Raw genomic sequence first — 26,466 nt, forward strand, 5'->3', positions numbered from 1 at the left:
ATTAGACTTCCAAAAAGCATTTGAAAACCAACCAAAGCAGTTACTTTCGGGTTTTCGGTGTTCGAAAACTGAAACCTTCGACTTCCAAGACATTAAAAAACCGAGGTACCACACAAAAAGAAATCTCTTTGGTTGAGTGGATATCTTTCCTTATCTTAGACGGATCTGTACTTCTGGTTTCTTTTCCGATATTAGTTGTTCTTATGATTTTTATTCAGTGATTTGCATTATACTTTGTACTTATTTTAATTGTGATATCCCTGTGAACAATTGAGCAGGTTTTAAGTACAAATAATAATAAATCTAAAGCATATGGATGGGAATTGAGTTAAATAGATATCATTCTGGTACAATGAAAACCTACATAGGAACATAAAAAGTGGCTATTTAAAATGTGTGATTGCTGCCCATGAATGTACAATTCTTACCAGCTATTTAAAAACTTTTAGTAATAGGAAAGAAATCAGAAGGAACTAAAAGGGGGGGTAATGGAAACCAAACTATTTAGGGAATAGCCCCGTCAACGCAAGCTGGTAGTGCTGGACTAGAAGTTGTGGACAAGGGTTCAAATCCCACTCAGTTCACAGGGTGACCTCTGGTTAGTCACCATCTTTCATCCTGACCTAGATGGCAGGGGAGTTGTGAGAATAAAATAGCTCAGGCAGAGCTGCCCTGAACTCCTTGGGGGAAGGGTGAGATTAAAGTGAAAACAAAACTAGTTGTAAGTTTCCCAGTTTGAAAAAAAAGGAATAACAAGACCTACAAGAAAAAAGGAGGGAGCCTGAGGGAGACACCCTGCAATTCCTGCACTCCCTCTGTCTGTTGGCCGCTCTGCCAGAGTTCTGCTTTCTATTTAATAAAAGGAATATCTTCCACGCACTGAATGTCATGACATCCTTACGTATATTTTATCTCTTCAACCTGTCAGCTCAAAGGATCAGTGGATCAATGCAGCTACGTGCTGTTGATGGGAAGACATTTCGTATGTGCATCTCTTTTATTAGGACAATGTGATTGCAAAGGCAGCCCAAATAGTCCACCTTTATTGAGAGATATTTGGTGACTTTTTGTGGGAGAGGAGAGGGAAATGGATACAGGATTGTTCTCAGAGCACTGAGTTCCCCAGAACGCAGCCAAGCGGCTGAGGACAGTCAGGCCACTGCTTCAGGTGGGGACAGGTAAGAAGAAATAAAAATAACCTTCAGCCACAATTTATTTAAAGGTAAGACCAAAACTGTGGGATGTGTTACATCCGTACAGTCAATTACAACGTACTTTACTTCCTAGAGTGGACAAAGACAAGGGGATGGGCAGCTTCCGTTCCTGCTGTAAGTGACTCAGCAGGTGAGTGTGAATCTATAAAAGCAGAGTCACACAGCCATTTTGTCTCTGTGCGAGTCAACTCTCAGTTAAGCCTCATCCATTTGGTTGTCTGCTGGCTCTCAGGCCCATCCTCACAAAGGATGTGAGCCGCGTTATATGTTTGTAACCTGAAGCTTAAAGCCTGCCTTCTAAGATGTGTACTGTGAACAACTTGTGAGTAAACTTATGGTTATATTTTTAAAGACAGACTCGTGAGTCTTTATTGTATTTTAAGAGGCAGAAAAGGGGACACCAGAGATAATCCATCTGGGCAAGATGCAAACGAATCTCCCAACTAGCTTCTGGGAACATAGAGGGGATCTGCTCTGCTACATCACTCACTAGCATGAGTGAAGGAAGGATAATATAATACTTAACAAATATTTCCTTGCCTATTATCCCAAACATCCCCACAAAAACCAACTGCAAAAAGTATTAGAATTTGCTTCCCACTCCCTGGAAATTAATCCACCCCCCCACCCCCGCTGCCCATGAAAAATGTTGGGCGGACTATTTGGTTCTACTATTTATATCACTTTTGGTGGCTGACATCATTAGACAAAAACTGAACAGAGTTCCTTTCAGGAAAGCACTTCAATAAGCATACATTCATTGTTGCTGAGGGTTTAGACAGTTTGAATTTTGAAGAAGCCAATTAATATTTACCTTTCTGCAATTTCCATAGGCTTCCACATGTACCTTATAACACTGATAAAGCTGAAAGAGAAGGGACTGCTTTATAGGTTACATAAAACATGTTTGGCTTCAAAAATCTTTCTGACAAAAACAGCATGTATCTGTTTACCCCTGCAGTAATGTTATACAAGGTTATTCAAAAAGCAGCATTTTTTGTTTCAGTTTTTTCCACTTAAAAAAAGTGATACTCTTTCATTTTGCCCTGCTCACCTGGGGCAAAACACAACCAGTGCAGAGCAACCATCCACAACATGGGCCCTCCAGATGTTTTGGTCCACAGCTCCCAACATCCCTGAACACGGGCCTTGGTGGCTGAGGCTGGCAGGGCTGCAGCTCAGCTAGATCTGGCGGCCATTCAACTGGGTAAGTAAGGCTGGCATCCAGAAGGTCTGCCAGCTCCCCCTCCCCCCATGCCCGCCTGAATCCCAAGACATACCAGAAACCACAAAGAGAACCTGTGCTTCATCTTAGGTGGTGCCAAAAAGGGCTTCACTGCTAAGTAGGAATGAAGGAGAAAATTGATTCCGTGTGCCTTTAAAGCTGAATCGATCAAATTGAGACTTTGCAAAACAACAATGTGAACTGAAACACTGCTGTCCCTCAAAATGCCCACTAACCTGAATTGTGTGATGCAGATCTCCAACTGAATGATAGTTACAAAATTGCATATATAAGGGCAACTGTGCTTAAAGATAAAGATAGTAGTGAAAATAAGATACCAAAATGCATTATAATGGGAAATGGCTTTTTAAAATGTCTACATTAATCAAAAATGCATATAAAATGTGTTTGATAGGAGAAAAATTGCACAAAAATGAGAATTTAGTGAGAAGTTTTTATAAGAAAAAAATCAAACTGAAGCTAAATTTAGAGACTGGGAAAATGAGAAATGAGCTGAAATTGGCAGACCCTTCCATCCCTGCTTCTGAGTTTTGTTCTTTCAGCACTTTCTGCCCCACTGAACACAGAGCAATCTTAGGACCAAGCTATCATCTTACAACCCTCTAAACAGCTGGTGTTTTCCCTCATTCCAAAATGAAAAGCTGAACTTTTACAATTGTGTTTTTTTCTAAGTAGTTCATATTTTATTGATTTATTGATTGATTGATTTAGAGCTCCATTGCATTCCCAGCTCTGCTTTACTGATTACAACTACAGCAAGGATATTCATTATTTAGATCTCTCTCTCTCTGCTAATGGGCAAAGCTTGCTCCAAATGAAAAATGATTATGGCAGATCATGATAAATTTTAAAAGCGGTATTTTAATAACAGGTATAGGCTATATGTATGGTTAAACACTAACATTGAAATTCAAATACTTTTTAAACAACAAAAAGGAATAAAAAGGAGAAACGCAATTTCAATAGTCCCTTTCTCTTAAAAAATCCAGGAGCATTTAACACGATGCTGTTCTCCAGCACTGCAGAAGAAAAACTCACACATTTTAACAGGAAAAGGGTGCAATAATCATCATATTTGTGTCCTTATCTTCTTATTGGGAGGTCATTTATTTTCACAATAATTCTGGGTGATCCAAACCCCAAACTCTTGTTACTGCTTCAGCCCTGGCCTTTTCTGGCTGGTGCGAACATGGAGAGATGGGAGGCACAGAACAAGGCAGTGTTTGCAGCAGAGCTGAGAAGGGAAGAATGCCAAAGGCCACCCCATTCCCATTTCACCAGCAACAAGTGTGCATACGTTCTGGAAGGAAGGAACAGCAGGAGTCTAAAAACCATTGGGGTCGGGTGGAACCAGAACCTACAGAAAAGGAATGGATCCTCACCCTACCTTAGGAAATGCTTCCATCTCTATTCAAAGTTGCGGAATATTTCAGCGGAGAAGGAACTTGGCCTTTCGAGAGCCAGTGTGGTGTAGTGGTTAAGAGCGGTAGACTCGTAATCTGGGGAACCAGGTTCGCTTCCCCGCTCCTCCTCAACATGCAGCTGCTGGGTGACCTTGGGCCAGTCAGTGGCGTAGCGTGGGGGGTGCAGGGGGGCTGGCTGCACCGGCCGCAACATCTGGGGGTTAGGGTTAGGGGGCGCAAATCCATGGGTTAGGGGGTACAAATTACTTGCCTTGCCCCGGGTGCTGACAACCCACGCTACGCCACTGGGGCCAGTCACACTTCTCTGAAGTCTCTCAGCCCCCCTCACCTCACAGAGTGTTTGTTGTGGGGGAGGAAGGGAAAGGAGAATGTTAGCCGCTTTGAGACTCCTTAGGGGAGTGATAAAGCAGGATATCAAATCCAAACTCCAACTCCTCCTCCTCCTCCTCCTCCTCTTCTTCTTCTTCTTCTTCTTCTTCTTCAGCATTCAACATTCCAGTGCCCACTCACCCCTGCAGGCGTCTGCCTTCATGTTACGTAGCAGCACACATTTGCCACAATAACATGCCTTCAAACATGCTCCACCAGTTGGTGCCAGTGGCCCCATGACACTCATGCAGGCCTTTTCTGGCACCTCCAGACAGAGGCCCTAGACTTTCTCTTTTCCAGAAAAGTAGGCTTCTAGACCTAGAAAAAAGTTATGAAGCAAAATGTACAGGCACTCTCCTAATCCATTTCTGTGAAATGAGCAGACATGACAGCTCTCACCTGTCAGCGTTTTTAGGCAGTGAGTGAAGTCAAAGCTTTGACTGATGTGTGAGTTGTTTGGATACCAGGCAATAGGAATTCCTGGAGTCCCAAACAGCTGCTGTTCTCCTCTTCCCTTTGACGCACACTTCCTGCTTCCTTTTGGTTTTCTAGGCAGAAGTGCAACAGGTTAAGCCTTTTCTCATATGGAAATACAATTATGGGGAAAACTTCACCATGATTGTACTCTCTTTCATTCTGTGTTTTGCTTTGCCCACATGGCAGCCATTTTGGGTTATGCCACATCCCCACAGCAGACACTTTGTGACTGGTACCCAGCATTCTCTCAAAATTCTAAATGTGCCCCTGGTTGAAAAAGGTTGCTTTTCATGGACAAAAAGAAATAATTTCCAGGTTGAGTCAACTGATCAGTTTAGTTACAAAATAATACTGCTGCTAGGTTGTTGGTTGGTTTTTGTTTTTTTTAAACCCTAAATAAATATTTTTTAAAATAACATTTAAGTAATATGTGCTGAAAGAATGTAAGTTACTGGGGGAAAGTTAAGCATTCAGCCATCCATAATGCATAACTCTGAGCTTTCTAGGTCAGCATTTAAACTCTTGGCATATTGTGTATTTGCACTGGCATGCTCATGGACTGCTGCTCAACACATCACAAACTTAAAAGCCCAGGACATGGGATAGTAAGGAAATCTATGATGGCTTAAAAATATGGCACAGGTGTGTGTATGTGTGTGTTTTTAAAATTTCTGATAACATGTATCTCAGAGAATGAAATCAGGCAAGTCCTTGAAAAGAAGACACACAAAAGTCCCCAAATACAGACCTTACTACCTTTGAGCATTTTGAATAAACTTTTTTTGAAGAAACACCAATGAGGAAGGGTTTTCAAATCAACCGAGTACATAATGCTATCATTTTGCTGCACTTATTCAGCAGCATTTGGGATATATGCCTAAAGTGTTTTGATCTGTGATTGCAATTTGAAGTCCACTTCTAATGAACAAAAGATAATAATTTCAACAGCAGCTGAGTTGAGCCACTAATCGGTTATTGAACAATATAATACACAATGTAGTGAAATATTATACCATGCTGCTCTCTTAACTGGTTTACTAGCAGTACATGTGAAAAGGATCTAGGGGTCTTGGTGGACCACAACTTCACACGAGTCAACTGTGTGATGCAGCAGCAAAAAAGAAAAAAGAAAAAAAAAGAGCTAACACTATTCTAGACTGTACCAACAGAAATATAGCGTCCAGATCACAGGAAGTAATAACACTACTCTTCTGCCTTGGTCGGACCACACCTGGAATACTGTGTGTCCAATTCTGGACACTACAATTTAAGAAAGAGGTTGACAAGCAGGTAGCCTTATGAGGAAAGGTTGAAGGAGCTGGGTATGTTTAGCCTGGAAAAGAGGAGACTGAGAGGAGATATGATAACCATCTTCAAATATCTCAAGGGGTGTCACATGGAAGATGGTGCAAGCTTGTTTTCTCCTGCTCTGGAGGGGATATGCACCATTGGCTCAAATCAATGGCTTCAAGAAAGGAAATTCTACCTAAACATCAGGAAGAACTTTCTGATAATAAGAGCTGTTCAACAGTGGATCGGCCTCCCTCAGGAGGTTGTAGACTTTCCTTCCTTAGACGTTTTCAAGCAGAGTTGGATGGCCATCTGACATGGATGGTTTAGTGAGATTCCTGCATTGCAGGGGGTTGAACTAGATGACTCCTGGGGTCCCTTCCAGCTCTACAATTCTATGATTCTCTGACCTTTTGGTGGAAGCAATAAATTATTCTTGGGTATGTGCATGTGGGGCTATTGAAACCTAAATAGTTGATGCCCCATTGAAAGAAAATATGGAGAAGAGGTGAAAGAGAATCTATATAGCTCAACAACCACGACCCACCAAGCAATCCTAAGCCCCTGTGCTGTTGGAAGCAGTTGGGATAAGGAGTAGGTGTTGCTCTGCTGCTGGAGATGGGAAGGCATGTTTGCTGCCATGGAGGCCCCTCCTGGGACTCCACTCTGCCCTTCTACGTGTATCTCAACCTTGCTCTGCCCATCAAAATCAGGCACCAGTCTTGCGTAAGTTTAGAAGTACCACCAGATATTAGCCCCTCTGATTTCCCATATCACCATACAGTATTATTAGGGGCTGCCACCCCTCGGCATGTTGCTTGTGAAACTCCCTTCCCCTGGCCAACCCTGCAGTTGGCCACCTACCTCCATTCCTTCACAGCTTGTCATGAGTCCCATGGAGATGTCATGCTGTGGATGTTCTGATCCCAAGGAAGAATGGGAGAAATCCAAAGAGTTGGAGCCAGATGAGCATATGGAGGGTCCTTGTGAGTGGAGGTGGGAGTGGGAGCAGAACTCCAAGAAGTGTCAGAGCCCAAGAAAGGGAGTGGGGGCATGAAGGACATCATTAAGTCAGAGGAGAGGGCCCTGGAACGGCTGCTGGAAAGAGTTTGGCTGTAGTGACACCGGACACCCCCAGCCCAGTTCCTCCTGCCACAAAACTGCCCCCAGCACCTGCCCTTGTCATGGATGAGCATCCTTCTGAGAAGCACATTGGTGAGAGCAAACTGGATGCAGAGTCTTTCTGCCTCTGTCTCCTAGGACCCAGAGACACCAGTGCTGTGCCCATCCTTCAAAAGGAAGGTGCAAGGGTGTATTACTCGCTGGATCCATTAATAAAATTATCTTTCACACTATATACACTGATCCTGCAACTGTGCCCTGCTTAGATTACAGTTTGTGGCAAAAACTGAACTGGGAATTTACGGACTTGCTCTAGCACAGCTCCTTTGAGCCCCCCACAACCTCACAGCCAGGACAGCCGAACTGCAGTATCCAGACCAGCTACATGGAATCCCCAACACAGCGTGTAGAGCAGCAATCCAGTTCTGAAGTTGTAACTCCTGTGGTCAAGCTATTCCGGTTCAGGAATGACCACACCTGTTACACCAGCTGAGGTCACCGGAACCTCCAATGACACAGGTGGATCCAGGAGCACCACTAGACTGTGCACCTACTGCTCCAGAGGGTGTGCAACTCTGCCCAGGCAGGCAACTGGCCCATTTCTCATACGTGGAACACTCACCACTAGCAGCTGCCTGGCCAGAATTCAAGCTCAGCTTACTTTCCCGCATCCAGCACCCAGGCACCAGTCTAGGGACTACATGATATTTCCTGATTTAAATCTTATTGAGTGTCAACAGCATATTGATGGCACTTCTCTTCACCCCTCCTGTGCTAGTCCTGTTTTGCACAAATACATGCTTTTGTCTGTCTAAAATATGCTCAGTTAGTGTGAAGTCCATTGATTGCCATGCTGACAAGACTAGTCCTCTGCCTACCTCATTTCCAGTCACGCAGTCACACTGATTTCCCTTTTCATGCTACTTTTACCCAAGTTTGCTACCATCATAAATAGCTTTTTATTCATCACTATATCGATACCACAGAAACTTAAGGCCCGAGAGCAGTACAGAGTCCGTTAAAGACTCTCCTCCCTGCAAGAGAGGCAAGTGGTTGTGGGTGGGAGCCCGAGCACTGCCCCTAGCAGGGGGCGTTAGCCCCCTGCCTCCACCTCACCTGGCTGGCGCCCACGCCCCTCGGCAGGCATCCAACCAGGTGCCTGAGGGGGGGCGTGTTCAGCAGCCTTTTGCTGCGGTGCCAGCCTCTGCCCGGCCTCATTCTTCGTCGTCGTCTCGCCGCGAGTCACCCACCCTCCACTCCCTTTGAGTTAGGGCTTAGGTCATTGGCCTTGCTATGGACCTTAGGTTGGTCGCCCTGGTTGTCTAGGGGGCCTGGTAGGAGTTTTTCCATTTGGCATTAGGCCTTTTTGGTTTTTTCGCCTACCTCGTAGCAATCGTCACAACTTTTGTGGTATTGGTGGGTAGGTTAGGCATTGGAATAATGTGTCGTGGTGTCGAAGGGCTAGGTGTGGCCATCGCCTATGCCTTCAATTTTTGGGTATTCCGTTAAAGGAATCTGGCGGTCGTGTATTCTGTCCATTGCCTGCTTGACGGGAGGCCATGGCACGACCCTCGGTGACATCAGGAGAGAGCCCATAGTTGGATTAGCATCAACAGGCTCCACCTACTGGTGAATAAACCCACTTGTTTCAGAAATCCAATGCCTAAGCCAATACCTTTTCACTGCTGTAATCAATAAAGTTGTGGCCTTTCCTTGCCCATTAACCTTATATCACGTGTCCTTGTGTATTCTTTCCACATTGCGGGGGTCGGGTCCTCGAACCACAAAGACATTTCAAAGTGTTTGCCACAAGTGATAGAGTTAGATGGACAGCTAATCTGATCTGGTAACTTCAGAGATAATTTTCAAACTACACATTTCATCATTTCTTCTGACTCATTAAAAGAAAGCACTGGGTTGCATTTCATCACATTTTGGCCCTGACTGGGGAACTAAAATCCTTTCGGTTGCCTCACATGTAGCATTACGATAATGTTATATCATTGACAGCATTACAATTAAAGATGTTTCTAGGCAGGTGTCATCAAAATGTCAGCTGATACTTCTTTTTACCTTTAATTCAATTTCCCCCTTATTCAGTAAGTAAGAAATAACTAGTTATACATCTCCAGTCAAGTATGCACATTTTTTGCAGGGGGTCAGTTTGCTATGAGTGAGGTAATGTTTTGGTGGATGGCCTCTACCACCACAGCTCTGCTTTCATTTACACACCACGGAGAACAACTCGGCCATTTTGTTTCCAGCAGCACCCAAAACCAAACCAAAGACATCTGTTTCCACTGACTGCCCCTTACAGAAGGCAGGCCACATAACATAGGAGATTTCCTTAAAAGACTCACTGCAGCGCAGTACCTTGGTTGGGCTTCAACCATAAAAATAGTATGGAAGTCTTGTTCAAACCTCATAGTAAGTCTCCCTCTAGCACAGGACCTCAGTATTATGATTTAAATAGAGACTGAGCCTGACACCCTCCCCAAAGCACAAGCCTCCATATTGCCCATTAGGAAACATTATAGAGGGCTGGACAGTGCTTTCTTCTGGGGGGATGCTGGGGTATGCATGCCCCTAAACATTTTGCGTTGCCCAACCGACAGACTGACATGCCAGCTGTCTCTGCAGTAGCAAGCGGACTGGAGTTCTGTCATTCTCCCCGCTGGTGCCCGGAGAGGGGCGTCTGGGGAGCCGCGGTGGAGGCGACGGCGCTCCTCCTCTTGCTGGGCTAGAGCCAGCCGGCAAGCGCTCGCCCCACCTTGCTCAAGCCGACCCCGCCGTCACCGGGGGCCTTCCCGTCCTCTCAGTGCCTCCACCGCCGCCTCGAGCCCCTTGTCCGGGAGCTTGGAGGGGTTGGGGGCTCAGAAGGGGGTGAAGGGGAGGAGGAGCAGCCAAAATGAGAGTACCTAAACATTTTTTAATAAAAAAATTAAAGGGGCTGGATAATCTAGGTAACATTCACTCGTGCAGTTTATCAAGATGTATTTATTGTTTTAAGTGCAAATGTGAGCATGTCCACAAAAGAAAAAAGTAGGGCAGGTGACTGAGGGGAGGAAAATAGGAACCACACAACCCAGATACATTCTATCAAGCTCAGCCTTCCAGTGTGGGAGCAAGGAACTGAACAGCAATGAATGTTCATAAATGAAAAAATGGCAACATGAGGAAGCCAAGGTGCCACAGAACAACGGGGTCTGAATGGCCCGTTTGCAATGCCAGGTGCATAATTGCCCTTCAAAAGGAGCTGCGCTTCCCATAAAATGCCCCCTAACCTTGTAGGGAAGAAAAAAGCAGCCCCCCCAGGCATTAGCTTGCTCATCTACAAGTAATATTATTACAGTTTCTCAACATTTCACCATCACTAGGCTGAACAATGGTTTGAGTCACGCTGCTAAAGATCACTGTTTCCCCAATACATTTTTCTATAAAGATGCTTTTAGATGCTGATTTTCTGAATAAGTACAAATGCCAAAGTAAATTCCATTTGCTCTCCAATTGCATTTTGAATACGCAGCTCAAGACTGACAGGGTGTTACATCAAAAAGATTGAATTTAAGGCTTTGAGACCTATGCTATTAGCATGACACTCAATTCTGCATGTAAAGGCAGCTTCGAATTTCCTACCCCACTGTTTATTTTGAACTGCAATTAGTCAGTGAGATAGAAAGCTCAGAAAAGATAATATCTCTCATATATTTCAAGTAACATTCATTCTGAAAGCCAATGGGTACTGTGCATTTTTATTACAGGGTGCACTCCAGTCTTAGTTGACATCTGTGAATATATTCATACTGATTTCCAAAGGGAATTCCACCAGCTCTCAGAGGAAGAATGCTACAGATGCCAAAACCTAAAGCAGTCCTACAGAATTCTGTGCATATGTGTGGCTAAAGGGGGGGGGAGGGGGACACAGATAAATCTACTGACACCAAACGGCCTGTTTACTTTAAACAGGGAAGGTACAGTGAGGGGGGAAAGTATTTGATCCCCTGCTAAATTTGCCCATCTCTCACAACTACCTACCACTAAAATTATGGACTGGTAATTTCTGCATCAGAGGGCAAACGGGCAAATTTAGCAGGGGATCGACTACTCCCCCCCCCCACTGTAAATGGTCTTAAAGCAAGCTGGATGAAGCTTCACATGCTCCATTTGGCTCCTCAAATGACTGCACAAAAACAGTGAAGAGATGGGGGTGGTGGTGTCACCAATGTGTTGCACTGCAGGACTTTTCACATTATCTTTGACTACATGGGGAGGGAAGTGCTGGTATTTTCATTCCTGGTCTCTATGCATTCATAGTATAACAGAGCCCTGTGTGTGCTCCATGGAGAGCTGTCTCTGAACTGTGGACAAGTTTCACAATCCTGCTCTCCTACCTCCCTAAATTCACACCTGAAAAGGGCTTGTGGACATGCTTGGGTGGCAATGTGCAAGGGCACCAACTGGCCTGGGACCACTTCCTGCCACTGCCATGAGTGGGTGACTAGCCTTCTTTGAATAAATGTAGAAAGCCTCTGTTCATTTGCCCAAACAAAGATACATTTCTGGAGGCACAGCAGCAGCAAAAATTAGTTTACTTGTAACGCTAATACAGATCTTCAGTATCACAATATGAATTCAATTTTTTAAGGTGGCAATCCAGAGACCCATGTCTATGTACACTATTTCTCAAGGCTTAAAATGATAGCAATGGGCAGATACAGTATGTTGCAACGTTTTATATGTGTGGCATTTTGTTTACAAACATGTGCAGTGAATATTAAACATCATACTGCAGTCTCTCATAATGGTTCTGCATTTCTTATATGCAAAATGTGGTCCAGTATTAACAGCTTAGAATTCCCACAAAGAATGACTATGTGACTGGAAAATGCTTTTGCATTTTATTGTCTGCAGAGCAGATGCTTCCATTCTCCACTTCCAGCCCCTCCAATTTATAGTACAGAATGAGATATCTAACAATCTGATACGATGCGTTGCTAACTCTGTGCTCCTGCAAACATACTGGAAAGCTACAGCAGGGGGAAAAGACGCTTCCAAAATCATTTTGGTATCAGATCCATGCAGCCAATACAATGTCATTAAAAAACCCTAGAGCACTGTGGTGTAGCCTGGTGTTTTCTAGAGCCTATTAGGAGATGCACTCTGCCTACTTTTAAGCTAACTAGAGAGAATGAACAAAATGCAATATTGATGAGGTGGGATCTGGCAATGGAGGAAATTTCTCTTTTCCAAAGCAGTCAAGTGTTTCAAAGTAATCGGTGGTGCTAGCTCTCCTCTGGCAAGTCCCTTTAATGTAGTTTTCAGGGACACAGAAAGTGACAGACTCCAGAGGTGTTATCTCCAGGAAAGGTAATTATAATGTTCTTCTGAGCCTAGCTTCATGAAGATAAACAAAATGCAAAACAATATGAAGGCAGATGTTATCTGAACAATAGAACTAAATAACAGGAGGAATATTATGCACTTATAAAGCTTTTTGTTTTTTCAAAGCTTTTATACATACAAAGTCCAAACCGCCAGCCCCATAGGAACAAAATCACAACTGAAAGTCAGGATAAAGCTGTGCAAACCTCAGCTAACTTACTGGTTATTCTGCCAAAGGAAGTGGGTCTGCTCCTTACCAGAGCAGACCAGCAAAGGAACAGGTGCAGAATATGGGGGGAATCAAAAGTATTTAGCATAGGGCAGAAATGTCAAGGTTTATTTATTTACTATTATTTCTACCTCATTCTTCATCCATTGCAATCCCAGAATGGATTACAGTGTTCATAATAACTACAAAACCAAGCAATAAATCTAAAATGATGATAACTGCAGCAACACAGAACATTTACTTCCAGCAGGTTCCAGCATGGCTATGCTCTGCTTTTGGTTGGATGCATTAATGCGGGGGTCGGTGTCTCTAGTGCTGATCGCGCGGCGGGCCAGAGGGCGGGGGAGCGCGTGCCCCTACGCATGCCCACACGCTATTTCCGGTGCACTTCCGGGTGGGAGGAGCACCGGAAACAGCTTGTGCGCATGTGCACGGGCCTCATCCGACCCGGCTGTGCACCGGAAATAATGCTTGCACATGTGCAAATAACGCACAAGCTATTTCTGGTGCTCCTCCGACCTGGAAGTGGGCAGCCGTGCAGCGCAGCGCCAGTAAGAGCAGGTGGCGGCAGCGGGCAGCAGGGGTGGCTGCGGGCCAGATAAATGAGTCCCTTGGGCCTTATCCGGCCAGCAGGCCTTAGTTTGGGGACCCCTGCAATAATGCTTCTGACTCCCAGTTGCTGGAGACTGCAGGAAAGAAGGAAGTGCTCCGTTCCTGCTTGAGGGTTTGCTACAGGACTCTGACCAGCCACTGTGGAAACAAGATGCTGGATTAAATGAGCCATTGGCATGATCCAGGAGATTCTTCTTGTGTGCACTAACAATTTAATTGACCCTAAAGTTGTGTGACATGTCTCTTGGTGCAATTTTTTTCCTTTGATGAAGCTGTGGAGATATTGAAAGATAAAGATGGAGAAGCCCTGGAAGCCACCCAAGCAACGCAAGCTCTCTCTAGATAATGATGGAAAGGCTCTGCTAAAGTCTAACGTACCAACACACCAAAGCATCACTTAAGAAGCAAACAGAAAAATTCCTTCTAATATCCCTTATGTTCCATGGGCAGCATTGACTTTGCATCCAGTCAAACGGCACACCAAAGCATAAAACAGAAAGCATGTTAGCATGCACGAGACCTGGCTCTGCCTCCATGATACAGCCGGATGAAACCATTTGCAGAATGGTAGCACTCAATAAATAATATGCATATGGTGCAATATTTTTTTCATTGGACTTTGTTTCAACGTGACTATTGTCCTTCATATGTCATGACTGTGGTATATAACTGTTACAGAGTGCCAAAGTCTCTGGCTTTTCCTGATCTAGGGTATGAGTTGAAAGGCTAGAATGACAAGCATAGGAGCTTGCTGGTATTTGGGGGGCAAGATGTGGAATAAAGAGGCACCTAGTATGATCCAACCAAATTCTAACCCAGATTGATTCAACTGCTAATATCTCCACAGGGAAGGCTCAATATGGGAAACAGTGACATCTCTCCAACAAGCAACATCATGACAATTTATCCTTACAGCAGAGGAGACACCTTCTTTTCCCATCTGCCCACTCAGAGGCTGGGGAGAGGGGAGATCCCAGTATGAGGGATTCAGCATGGGCTCTTCCTCTGCTCATCAGCCGTAATGTGAGCGGGACACAAGTGCATCCAGGAAAATAAAATATTTTTTAGGGTTTTGTGACAAGTCTCAATATTTGCCTTGTAAGCGTTCATTTTTAAAGATTCCGATCTGTTTCTGAGTTACTCTGTTCTCTCTACACTTCAGTTTATGTTCTAGGTCCCAAGCTGCTCTGGATAAATTAAGTTCTGTGTTCCAAAAATAGTTACAGTATAACTTTTTTCCCTCTTGGACAAAGTAGATGAAATTTCCAGAATACTTTGCACACCACAGAGGAGCTACAAACCCTTCCATTAACTCACATAATGTGTGTGTGTGGGGGGGTGCATAAGAAACCCCAAACCCTTTTCTTGATTTCTGGTACCGAGTTCACCATGCTCCATGAGCTCAGACTACTTCAACACAACCAGAATGTGCAAGGAGATGGAAATGTTCAGCCTAACTACCTCCCAGGGCCATTGTGAGGATTACACGAAGAAGGGGGAAAGAACCATGTGCAGCAGCTTAAGCTCCTTGGAGAAAAAGGTGAGATATAAATTCAAGGAACAAACACACCAACAGATCTTTCATGACTATATCAATATTTCATAGTACCATAAACACAAGTATGTATGTTATCTAAGAATTGGTTGGTTTAAAATGTGAATACTCATGCTACCCCCAATCAACCTAAATGTAAGATTTAATCTGTGGCAACTGCTGACATTAAAACTCCTGAATTAAAGAATCAGACATTTTGTTGTCTTCAAGTTTCACTTACTCAAACAGATTACAGCTGTATATGGAACCATCTGTTGAAGATTAAGGCCTGCAGTACTTTGATTCTAGGACTGATTAGTTCAGGGTTTGGGTTTTTTTTTTAACCTTCTCTCGGCTTCCAAAGCAAAAGCTCATCAATTTATTGAGGGTATCTACTGCCAAGGTAGTTATTTGCATGTTTATCTGGCAGAGTGGCATTCTTTGGGTTGTGCATAATATTTTAATGGATAATCCTGATGGGTACTTTATAGAATTGTTAGAAAAGTTATTATTATTATTATTATTATTATTATTATTATTATTATTATTATTATTAACATTTGCAGTAAACATGTGCACAAGCTAATTGTTGTAACAGACTGGGATTTTAAATATAAATAAATGAATAAGAAAACATTACAATGCTACCTAAAGCTGAAATTTCCAGAGGGAACCCAGCCCAGGCACAATAGTGCATCCACAAGAGAACTCCAAGTGCGCTGCAATAAAGTAATACCAGGGTCTCCATTTGAAATGATTTCTTTGCTTTTATTTTTATTATGCATGTTGTGTTTATTATCTTGTAGTTTTATGTTGTGAACTGCCCTAAGACCTATGGGTATAGGGCAGTATACAAATTAAATAAACAAATAATAAATAATAATAATTGGCCAAGTTCAGAGGAGGCTGTTAGTCCCCCTGTGCAGAGGAGTCCTTCTAATCAGGAAGGTTAATGCAGAAAAGTGAGCTACATGGAGGGTGTAGACTCCATGGGCAAGAATTTCTACAATTACTGTACTTTAGTAATATTTTACAGGTAAAGAGTAAAAGAAACTGTTTGGGAAACTGCTGGTAGTTTCAGTCTGCCACAATCTAGCGCTTCCCCAGCTTCAATGGCCAGCCTCTCCACCAGCTGTGAAAATCTGCATTTCCATTTCCACTACAATTATTTTAATACCAGCAGTGTTCAAGGAACAAAAGCAGTATTAAATTTGTTTTTAGTATTGGAGACTTTATAATACATTTTGAAGCTTGGACAATTAATCCTGCAGTCAGCTTTCCACAAAAAATAAATAAAAAACAACAGAGAACAAACAGAAGACATGCCGGATCACCCTCCTCTCCCGCTGGAGGAAATTCACTACAGAAGACACAAACCACTTTTGTATGATACATTTTTGCAGTCATTTTTCTCTGATATAATGCATTCTTTGGTGCAAGCCAAGGACATGTCAGGCAAGCCCAGGTCATCCACTGGGCAGGAAAGAACATGAGGCACGGAAATCAATTAGCTTTTAATGACAGAAAGTAACAACGTAGCAGAGTCCTCTGGCTCATCCTAATCCAGCTGAGACGTTGCTGAAACTGACCACTGGCCTGGCCCTCCCTCTCTCGCCTCTCGCTCTGGATCCTTCCCAAGTAGCCAAAGGCTGTCCTCTGGGCCTGCCTGGCCTGTGGCTCAGGACTCTCCTCAAGCGAGGGGTTCAGAAGGGGAGGAGAGCCAGGAGGACTGGCTAGCAAGGGCAACCTCTGACCTCTCTCTCTGCGCTCCCACTGAGACTCTCAGCCTCTACCCCTGTCCTGGAAGGGCCTCCTTCTACTGGCTCCAACCTCCTGCTTCTAGCACCTCTCAGCTCATCCCTGCTGCAGACTGCTCTTCAGTGTCCCACCACCACGATCCAAAATCTAAGTCATCATCTCCTGCGCCCTCTCTGGGGGCCCTTGGGTGGGCGGCACCTGCCATTCTTCCTCATCCAGCCAGGCCCTGATGTGCACTTCCACCAAATGCAGACCTTCCAACACAATGCGACCCAAATGCAGGACGCCATCTTCTGGTTCCACACTCCTGCGTGTCACATGATCCAAGCAAGATCACAGCCCCTCCCCCAAAAGTGCTTTTGGGGCACTGTGCCCCAAAACATGCTTTTTGGGGTGCCATGCCTATTAAAAAGTGCAGCCTGAAATTAAGTGGGATCCTGGTGGCCATTTTGGCTGCTATGGGATGTCACTTTTTTCCAGGGTAGCTGACAGGTATGCAAATGTAACGCATTGAACTTTATTGGTTGGGGGGCTGCATTGCAAAATTCAATGAAGAAAACATTTCAAAGCGGAGCTGAGTTTCAGTTTGCATATCTGTTTTGGGAAATGCAAACTTAGGTAGGCTGACATTAAAACATGAATGTTAGAAATCCCGCCCCCATCCTATTAAAAGCACAGCATGTATTAGCTTGGGAATAAAGGACATATGATAAGAGGAGACTTCAGTGATTAGTATTCTAAATGACATCCATAATATTCTAAGTGACACGTGAAGCCCTATTCTGAATGTGGGACTATTGATTCTCAGAAACAAGCTTTTCATCTAACCATTGTGATAGCTCAGTCTATTAGTATGTGCCTTTGTAAAATTAGGCTAGTGTAGTACTAATGGGTCTTATTGATTACCTTCTCACCAATAGCTGTTCATCAGTTGCTAAATGAGTTGTGGATATAAGGGGTTGGATCCGAAACCACATTCCTCCATCTGAAAACAACCTGTTAATTCTATGTAGGAGCAATAATCACTTCACAAGCACAAGTCATCACTTAAGTCATCGCAATGTATTTAGATCCCACACAAGGTACCTGAATTAATGATGGATTTCGTATCCATTAATGAATGCTGCTGTTTTGACAGAAATCAGTGTTTATGTTTTACTGTTAGTAGATTCATTTTGCACTTAAATCCCTCATTACTGGGAGAAGGAAGCAAAGGGGTTTTTATGACACATCAATGTGTAGTCAGTATGAAGTGCAGCATGAGAAACTACATCCGGAATGTAAACTTCCGATTCATTTTGCAGAGACCTGTAACTGGCTTCAGCTGAATGGTAAATATTTTATGAAGAACTGAAGTCGTTTTATTTTATCACTATTTGGCATAGGAGAAACAGATTGCTTTATATTTCATATTGACCTTTTGTTCTGCAAAACATGGCTATTTTTGAAAACCACCCCCCACTATGTAATGATTATAGAGGGGAGACAAAGGCCTCAGATAATATTCTCAATTGTCAGGTTTCTTAAAATATAAAGTGGGCCTCCCTGGGGAGAGGTTGCCACAATTGGTATGGAAATGTCTTCTCCTGCACTGTTTCCTCCCTGTATGTCTTGATTAGCTAGGAAGGGGTGTTCTGACCTGCACCAATATTCCAGGGTGATCTGGGTAGCAGCTGTTCCATTTGTCCCTAGTAATGGATGGTGTTGAGTACCTTTTGTTATTGCTTCCCTTTCTGTTTCTATAATCAGAAGCTTCATATACCTGCCATGAAGCTGTTCTCTCTCCCTTCACCACTAGTCTCTCACCAGGCTGTACCCTTTCTTAGCCTGACCTGATAATGCCTGAAACAAAACATCTATTCCAGCAAAACTTCAGGACTTGCAGCAAATGTCATCTTTCTTAGAAGCAGACCCCCAACTGCTAGACACTTTTTGCTTCTCTAACCTGGCCATTGATGGCAATGGTCTAGGAGTTTGCAGAGCAACCTAGCAGAAGGTGGAGTCCTTGGTGGCACTTCATCTCTTGGTTCCTTGTCTTTTTCAATTCTCATGGAATTAAAGGCATTTTCTGAAACATGCTTTTGCTTGCCCCTAGGGGCTCAAGTGCCAGTAACTGCCCTGCAACCTCCAGGACAGGCTCATGAGCTCCCTAACTAGTCTCACACTTGGTCCCACTCCAGACAGAACTAAAGAGCAAAAGAGGAAACAAGCTGGGAGATGGCTCAAACACAAGTGGAGGAAAACTCCAGTCGAATGCAACTGAACACTGGTGAGGGCTCAACCTCGAACCTACCTCGTGGCAGTGAAAGCGGAAGAGTAGGCATACTTTGCTGTCTCCATGGCATCCTCATGCAGTCCTGAAGAGCTTTTCTGGGTGGTGTGGGGCCTCTTGCAGTCTGGCCCATGGGAGGAGGTAGAACAGACAGTAGCTCACTATGACTTGTTTGAGAATAAAATCATGTGCATCCATTGAGACTGTTACAGCAGAGGAACTAAAATGGTGTCCAGATCACTGTCTAGTCCTTTGTGTCTTGGATGAGTTTCAGTTATTTAGGCTCAAGGATATGGACAAGGTGCTTGAATTGGTCAGAACAACCACTTGACCTTTGACCCCTGCTTCTCTTGGCTCTTTTTACAGTATGTTCCCATGAAACTGCTTTCTACACATCTGAAAAGAAAGTAGTTTCCCTTTGGTTTCACAACAAGCATAAAAAAAAAATGGAAGGGGAAAATGTCCAGTTTGAGAAATCAGGCAGACATACAGGACGAGAGCTGAGTTTACTTGGCTCATCAAGACATCTAGCCATCTCCACTTCAAAGAAGACACAAGAACAGGGGGCTATCCAAATGTGTCCCCGAAGACCAATTTCATTTTAAAAAAATAATCTAATGCATTTCAAGCTTGCTGCTCTATTTCAAAAATGCTTTCCGTAAACAACATGCTCTCTCTTTTAACTTACCTTCTGTTCATGTCTTCTACGGCAACTTTGAATATTTTCCACAAGTTTCTTCCACAGATTGGTGCCGCTTTTTTCCTACAGATTCCCACATCAAAATACAGTGGTGCCTCACAAGACGAAAAGAATCCGTTCCGCAAGTCTCTTCGTCTTGCGAAGCAAGCCCATTAGCGGCTTAGCAGATTAGCGCTATTAGCGGCTTAGTGGATCAGCTGATAAGCGGCTTAGCGGCTTAGCGGATCAGCTGTTAAGTGGCTTAGCGGCTTAGCTGTTAAGCGGCTTAGCGGATCAGCTGTTAAGCGGCTTAGCGGATAAGCTGATAAGCGGCTTAGCGGATCAGCTGTTAAGCGGCTTAGCGGATCAGCTGTTAAGCGGCTTAGCGGATCAGCTGATAAGCGGCTTAGCGGCTCAGCTGACCAGCTGATAAGCGGCTTAGCGGCTTGGGGAAAAGGGAGGGAAGGGGAAAAAAACCACAGGAACTCGCAAGACATTTTCGTCTTGCGAAGCAAGCCCATAGGAAATTCGTTTTGCGAAGCACCTCCAAAACGGAAAACCCTTTCGTCTAGCAGGTTTTCCGTCTTGCGAGGCATTCGTCTTGTGGGGCACCACTGTACCTTACTACATGCATAACATTTTGAGCAAGAATTAGCTAGCTGGGAAATGAATGCCTACAATCTGTAGTACTTGTACTTTCCTCAGCAAAGCTAATAGCAGCTTGGGAGACGGTTTAGACTGGGAAAATTGGTTGGCGTGGGGGAGGGAAGAGGAAGATTATACACCGTGTCACTGTTCCAATCAAGCACCCTCCACCTATTTTTTTAATGCCAGGATAGATGTCTTGCACGACACCAGTCTTGAGCCTCCTGTTGGTATGTATGGAAGGAGGGTGGGCTTCTCATTGATTATGAAAAAGAGCACAAAGCAACTTATTCTGCCCACCATTCCCCAGCTTGCTTGAACAGACAATGCTTAACAGACAAGTGTTACTTTCCGCTACACATTTTGTACGGCTTGTTTGAAATCCAGCTTTTTTGTTGTTGTGAGCCACTTTGAGCATTATTTTTTGCATTCAGAAAAGCGGCATACAAATAAAATGAATGAATGTGGAATATCCTTGTAAATAAAAACTGTATGACAAAAACTTTCTGCATTGCAAGCTAAATTTTGGACGTGCCATTATCTTTCTGCATTCCTATAGTTTATTTATAGCAATCATTAAGCCATCAAGATTTAATAATTTAATATCAGCTGCATATATATCTCCAGAGCTGCAAAGATGAAACCAGATCAACACATGTGCAGGTGAGCACATACACAGTCCACACTATGACTATGCTGCCAACATTTAAAAGTTACCTTTAAAGTACACCTATAGAACAAGTGAAAGTTGGTGAGAGGGAGCCGTGAGATGCTGACCCATTTTAGGTTCCAAGAGAAGACAAAGATGCAGCCAAAGCCAAGTACATAGCTTGGCCCTCAACTGAAGAATGGACCTGAATAATTAAATAATGAAAGTGATGCAACAGTTGCCAATCCCAACCCTTCAGCTCCAGGGCATGATTCACCATAAATTTTGCCTCCTAACAATTCACCTACACAATCTAGAACAGAAATGGCTGCTTACCCAGTCATGACAAATGCCTACCTCCCAGGAGCAACAGCGAGGCTAGTGGTTAGTCATTGGGGAACTCCTAGCTCAGCCACTGGGACTGATGGGCTTTCTCACCATCTGTTCATCTGAATCCTGGCCAATCCAGCCAGGCTGGGGGCAGGGGCGGCTTGGGACCTGATAAATGCCAGCTGCAGCCAACCCCAGGGACCGAAGTCAGCCAAAGAACAACCCTCTCTACTCCCCCATGCAACGATGCTGTGGGTTTTTGTACGCTAACCTTTTCCTTCTAAGGCACTTTGTTCATTGACTTTGCTGTGGTTCAATAATGGTTGCCATTTTCAGGAACTAAGTTGTTCCAGCTTCCAAGGTAAAACTGTATACAACACTGTTTGTGGAATTTGCACTGACTGCGAAGTTGAAGGTGCTGAGACTAACATATTAGGCAACTCAGGACCAGGTTCCTTCAGACACCACCTTCTCCTTTATAGAGCCGGCAGATTGTTGCAGTCTGGAGACAGTTTCTCCTGCAAGTTCCAAAGGTTTCAGAAGCCAACCCCACAGTAACCCAGAGCAGGGCTTCTAGTGTGGCTGCCCCTGTTCTGTGGAATAGTATCCCTGTTGAGATAGGGCAGGTGCCCAACAGCTGCATTTTCTAGAAACCACAAAAGACATTTTTATTCCAAGAGGCTTTCTCAGATGGATAAATGGGTCTTTACCAAGAGTGTCTACTTTGTTAGGGTCTTAGTCTTGTTTTAAATTTTTATCTTGTTTTTGTGTTTTTACCTGCTTTTAATTATGTGCATATCACCTTGAGACAGTTGCACAGCCAATTAATAAATCAATGATACTACTATGATGACCACAATCACTTACAATGTTTGCCTATCCTGCTCTTATTAGCAATCTAACTTTACCTAGAGCTTTATACAGTCATCTGTCACACACAAAAATAACACAGATGTAGCCTAGTTACAGCGAGCAATTGCTCATATTTAATTAAATACAGGAACATATCTAAGCCATTATTCTTTTTTCCTTCATTTGACAACTCCTTTCTACAAGGCAGAACTAGAAAGGTGCTTCTGTTATAAAAGAAAATGTCAAGCAAAGGATGTTCATTACAGCAAAAGGAAAATAACTTTTGATATTAAAATTTTAGGATACAGCAGTCCCATATTTCAGAGCCCACAATCACTGCTGCTTTCACTTCTGAATATTCTACTTTGAAAGTGGCATGATTTGGGTGTATCATGAATCAAACCATTGTATATTCATACTCATAGCAAAATAAAGATTCAACCCCCCGTGAGGCATAAAATTTATATAGGCAGATGGTGTGGCCTTGGCATTAACAATAGGGAACTTGCTTTACCTTGTGTCTCATTTCTCCCAGCTTTCTCAGAGGACTCTTGGTCAGATTATTCCTGAGTCCTGTTCAGGCACTCAGGGCCTCAAAGATGTGCATTCCTGCAGTGCCCCCGGGCTCTTTCATGATTTGTTTGTCACATGCATAGTATTCTATGCATGAAAGAGGGAAGGAGAAAAGAGGTGATAAACTCAAAATTTCATGGCAAGTGAGTTCTTCTTTGAAAATGCTCTTTCCTTTATCTTTGGCTTTCCTTTGGCTCCCACCCCCCTGGTTTGTTACTAACAATGGCTTCTCCAATGGTTTGGAACAGTGTTCCCATCACACCTTCAATGTCCTCCATGGTAAAATTTTCTTTTTTAATTTCTTTGCCATTATCTTGGTTTGGGGAGATTTATTGCAAGTGGGGATTCTTCTCTTTCCTTATTTTAAGACTGTCGGCCATTGATGGTTCTCCTTGAGACAAACAGGTTGGTACCCAACCAGTAGGAGGAGGTTGGCATGACTAGCTCTACTTGACAGGGCAGACTAAGGCCTTAGCTGACCACATGCCTGCTTGGAGCAACGTTCCCTGTTTTTATCCATGATGCATCTAGGCAGAGAAAAACAGGTGTCAAAACCAGACACCATTCAATTCCTCCCCATTTTTAGTTTCCTAAACAACAAATTTTAATATATATATACAAAAAGAAGAAAAGGAAAGGGGTAAACAAACAATCACAGAAGCATATTAAACCATATGTAATAAAATTCTTATAATACATAGGACATGCATACATGGGTGACACCTATCTCAATACGCAAGGGTGTACCCTACTCAGTTTATTCCCCACCCAAAGAAAACTAATCAAGGAAGGATATTTATGTACCTATAGCGGAGTTTTGCTTCTGAAAACCAAAGAGCACTTGAGACCAAATAAAACTGATTGATTGTGTGTGGCGTTTGCCTCCTAGGATGGGTCATAAGGAAAGGGTTAAAATGGGTGTGATGTGATTGGCCAGTGAGGATGCAAGGGGGAGTAAAAGTTAGAGTGGGAGGTTTTGAAAGTCAGATGAGGTTTGGGAGTTGAGAGTTGAGGTTTGGGAATTGGAGAAGGAAGAGGGAGGATTAGGCAGTGGGTTGGTCAAGTTGTATTGTGAAAGAGTGAGAGGAATTGTTAGGTTGAGTCGGATAGATAGTTGGAATAATCAGTTTGGAGTTGTTAGGAACTAAGATTAAGAAACTGACAAGAGAAAAATAAACTGAAACCATACGCTTGTTCCTGCATTTAAAAATAAACTTGATTATTTGTTAATGTTAACATTTGTCTGGACTCCGTGTGTCCCCGTGAGAAGCGGGGTGGTGGCAACAAAGAAAGCAATCACAGTGGTGGCACAGGGTCAATAGACCGTCAAACGTCCGGGGGCCCTGTGTGATCGCCACAGTGTGTTTTTTTTTTCTTTCTAAAAATGGGATAAAAAAATGTCCCATGCAGAAACAAGGAAACAGATAAGTGTCTTTGTTTTGACACAGCACACATGGCTTTGTTTGAGGCATTCTGCTACCAAGATACATTGGCATTTTACTTGGGGTAGGAACACAAATTGCTTGTGTCAGTTTCTGAGGAAGCAGTGTTCATATGAAACTGTGTTGGCTGTGACTGTATTTTGCCTAACAGTACTGAGCTGGTGGGAGCCATTGCTAATCATAACTCTAACCAGTCACCTTCTTGTTTCAGCAAGAGCTCCTACTCATCCATACCTTTTGTATCAGGATGAAATTCAGCATGTTGCTGGGAATGGAAGCAATTGGTTGGTCCCACCCTGCTCTGTTTTGGCTGAGATGGGGATTAATTCCTTCCCTTTCCCACCAAACTTATGGAGTACATCATGAAATCTGAAATGGCTTCTATAACTCACTTTACATACTAGACCCCTGGCAACTGCATCTTAGACTATCAGATGCATGTTGTTATCATTCTTTAATCACCTTCAGATATGCCCAAAGGGGATGTACAAAACATAATAAAAACAGTTACAAAAATAACAGATGATTTGAAAACAGTACAAAAATGGACACCTATGACAGACACCTATTCATCCAGCCGGAAGAACTTGTCAGAACAAAAATAACTTCATCTGTTTCTGTCAAGTGAAGATAATGGGTGCCTGTCATATCTCAAGTGAAATGCTGCTCCGCAGAACAGCGGCAGCCACACGAAAAGGCCTGCTCCAAGCGACTATGGAGTGGGCTTCTGAGATGTTTGGAACTTGGAGGAGAAAGGCTGGTCCTGAGCTGCTTAGAGCACTATATATAAGTACCAAAACCTGGTAGCAGATTGGCAGCCAGTGTGAATTCTGCATGGCCCCCAAAACAAGCTAGCCATAGTGTTGTACGCTAACTGCAGGCTTTGGGTCACACATTGCAGTAATCCAACCTTGAGGTTACACCAATATGTTTTCTGGGTGGTGGGGTCTAGCTCATGTTATAGAGTAGACATTGGCATCATAACTATCTTGAAACATTTTTCTCAAGAATCTTATTAGAAATCAATAATGTTTCTTGATACAATATAAATCACGAAGCTGGTAGTTTGTCAGGTCATTGATAAATGGCATGATGTTTAAAGTTCTCTATTTTCCTTTGTTTGTCTAAAAACCATCATTGCATACTTAACAGAAGCCTTGCTTAAGCTAGCATCCCAAATCTTATTCAAATGTCCAGAAAAAGTGTAAAAAACCCCAGTCCTTCTCAGGTGGTAACATTTCAGGGGTAGATGTGGAGACATGTTCCAATGCTCCCACACATGACCTAGGTTCATAAGGAAAGCTAGCATATGAAAGCGCATCTTCCTTTCATAACAAGAACAGAGAGATGAGAGGTGGAAACAGTCATGCTGTATGAAGCACTTATTCACAGATGACAAGCTGTTGTCCACAAATCCTTTGGTATGCATATTCACTTGCAATACCAAGGACAGTTTGGTTTCATCCACATCGTCATTACTGGGCTATTTGGAGCCGTGCTTTAAGTGGGCCTTGTGCTGCAACTGATATGTGATGTTTTCTATGAGTAATTTGGTGTTGGCAGCACTGATAATTGCCAACTCTATATCTAGCATTATGAGAAGATGTAAAAACAGTCCAAAACAGACCTTTAGCTCAGTGCCGCCACATCACTGCAATTTTGTATCACAACTCTGTCTTTTAAAATTGTATTTCTTGCCTGTAAAATATCCATAACTGCTTGTCTTTGGTTGCCAAGGATATTAAATTTAATAGCTAATTAATTAGGTTTTCCCTCTGCAAATCTGAAGGCCAAGGGTAGAAAAAGAATTATAGGGTTCATTCAATGTAAGTGTTTTTATATACTCCGCTGAATTAAATAACTACAGTGATGCAAAGCCAATCTGATCTTTTCTTTTTATTTTATTTAGATTTTAGCATAATAATCAAACCTTATTCTATACTTTAGGTTAGGTTTGCAGTGCTGAAGGCCATTTATGTCCAACTGTTTCATGTCACTATTTTTTTTCCAGTGGAAGATGAAAGTTTTTATCAAGTGACTTTATTTCATGCTTTATTACAGAGTTTGACATAAATTTCCACTGTGTCCTGAGGGCATCCTCTTCCTGCATTGTAGCCTAGTCTGTTTAACAATTCAGGTGGAAGAAAATTACTCTGTTTCACTTCACGGTCCTATGGCCTGAATTGCTCACTTGGCAGTCCTTTCAGAAGGAGTACATACCACATAACAGCATTGGAGTCTTATAATACGAATCGGTCACTATGGCATATTCTGTTGCTTTTAAGTGTGGCCTCCTGTTTGAAGAATATATGTTAAGGTCATTTTCATATGTTGCTTCAGAAATGCTACAAATATTCATAACAGGAG

General features: G+C 43.2%; 1 protein-coding gene and 1 long non-coding RNA gene across 11 annotated transcripts in view; one reads left to right on the forward strand and one right to left on the reverse strand.

The window, feature by feature from the left end:
• The window catches only part of TRPM3 (transient receptor potential cation channel subfamily M member 3), a gene marked incomplete at its 5' end in the record, with an annotated part of 408,936 nt that overhangs the window by 233,967 nt on the left and 148,503 nt on the right, over positions 1–26,466 (reverse strand). The window lies entirely within an intron of this gene.
• Positions 23,534–23,871, forward strand: LOC309380407. The gene is made up of 2 exons (XR_014172913.1): positions 23,534–23,630; positions 23,664–23,871. It is a non-coding gene; the product is annotated as an uncharacterized lncRNA (long non-coding RNA).

This window comes from Podarcis melisellensis (genome assembly GCF_964234715.1).
Source record: "Podarcis melisellensis genome assembly, chromosome: 11".
In the NCBI taxonomy this organism is placed as follows: Eukaryota; Metazoa; Chordata; class Lepidosauria; order Squamata; family Lacertidae; genus Podarcis; species Podarcis melisellensis.